Genomic DNA, 2500 nt, shown 5'->3' with positions numbered 1-2500 from the left:
TCACACCTCCATCACAGCTCCATCACACCTCCATCACACTTCCATCACACCTCCATCACACCTCCATCACAGCTCCATCACACCTCCATCACACCTCCATCACACCTCCATCACACCGCCATCACACCTCCATCACACCTCCATCACACCTCCATCACACCTCCATCACGACTCCATCACACCTCCATCACACCTCCATCACAGCTCCATCACACCGCCATCACACCTCCATCACACCTCCATCACAGCTCCATCACAGCTCCATCACACCTCCATCACACTTCCATCACACCTCCATCAAGATTCCATCACACCTCCATCACAGCTCCATCACACCTCCATCACACCTCCATCACAGCTCCATCACAGCTCCATCACACCTCCATCACATCTCCATCACACCTCCATCACACCTCCATCACACCTCCATCACAGCTCCATCACACCTCCATCACACTTCCATCACACCTCCATCACACCTCCATCACACCTCCATCACACTTCCATCACACCGCCATCACGACTCCATCACACCTCCATCACACCTCCATCACGACTCCATCACACCTCCATCACACCTCCATCACACCTCCATCACACCGCCATCACACCTCCATCACACCTCCATCACACCTCCATCACGACTCCATCACACCTCCATCACACCTCCATCACAGCTCCATCACAGCTCCATCACAGCTCCATCACACCTCCATCACAACTCCATCACACCTCCATCACACCTCCATCACGACTCCATCACACCTCCATCACGACTCCATCACACCGCCATCACACCTCCATCACAGCTCCATCACACCTCCATCACACCTCCATCACAGCTCCATCACACCTCCATCACACCTCCATCACACCTCCATCACAGCTCCATCACACCTCCATCACACCTCCATCACACCTCCATCACACCTCCATCACACCTCCATCACACCGCCATCACACCTCCATCACACCTCCATCACAACTCCATCACACCTCCATCACACCTCCATCACGACTCCATCACACCTCCATCACACCTCCATCACAGCTCCATCACACCTCCATCACACCTCCATCACACCTCCATCACAGCTCCATCACACCTCCATCACACCTCCATCACACCTCCATCACAGCTCCATCACACCTCCATCACACTTCCATCACACCTCCATCAAGATTCCATCACACCTCCATCACAGCTCCATCACACCTCCATCACACCTCCATCACAGCTCCATCACACCTCCATCACACCTCCATCACAGCTCCATCACACCTCCATCACACCTCCATCACACCTCCATCACGACTCCATCACACCTCCATCACACCTCCATCACAGCTCCATCACACCGCCATCACACCTCCATCACACCTCCATCACGACTCCATCACACCTCCATCACACCTCCATCACAGCTCCATCACAGCTCCATCACAGCTCCATCACACCTCCATCACAACTCCATCACACCTCCATCACACCTCCATCACGACTCCATCACACCTCCATCACGACTCCATCACACCGCCATCACACCTCCATCACAGCTCCATCACACCTCCATCACACCTCCATCACAGCTCCATCACACCTCCATCACACCTCCATCACACCTCCATCACACCTCCATCACAGCTCCATCACACCTCCATCACACTTCCATCACACCTCCATCACACCTCCATCACAGCTCCATCACACCTCCATCACACCTCCATCACACCTCCATCACACCGCCATCACACCTCCATCACACCTCCATCACACCTCCATCACACCTCCATCACGACTCCATCACACCTCCATCACACCTCCATCACAGCTCCATCACACCTCCATCACACTTCCATCACACCTCCATCAAGATTCCATCACACCTCCATCACAGCTCCATCACACCTCCATCACACCTCCATCACAGCTCCATCACACCTCCATCACACCTCCATCACGACTCCATCACACCTCCATCACACCTCCATCACGACTCCATCACACCACCATCACAACTCCATCACAGCTCCATCACACCTCCATCACAGCTCCATCACACCTCCATCACATCTCCATCACACCTCCATCACACCTCCATCACACCTCCATCACACCTCCATCACGACTCCATCACACCTCCATCACACCTCCATCACACCTCCATCACGACTCCATCACACCTCCATCACGACTCCATCACACCTCCATCACACCTCCATCACACTTCCATCACACCGCCATCACGACTCCATCACACCTCCATCACACCTCCATCACACCTCCATCACGACTCCATCACACCTCCATCACACCTCCATCACAGCTCCATCACACCGCCATCACACCTCCATCACAGCTCCATCACACCTCCATCACACCTCCATCACACCTCCATCACGACTCCATCACACCTCCATCACACCTCCATCACACCTCCATCACGACTCCATCACACCTCCATCACAGCTCCATCACACCTCCATCACAGCTCCATCA

Source organism: Ictalurus punctatus, chromosome 20 (assembly GCF_001660625.3).
Source record: "Ictalurus punctatus breed USDA103 chromosome 20, Coco_2.0, whole genome shotgun sequence".
Lineage (NCBI taxonomy): Eukaryota > Metazoa > Chordata > Actinopteri > Siluriformes > Ictaluridae > Ictalurus > Ictalurus punctatus.
Note: the sequence above shows the minus strand (reverse complement) of the source record.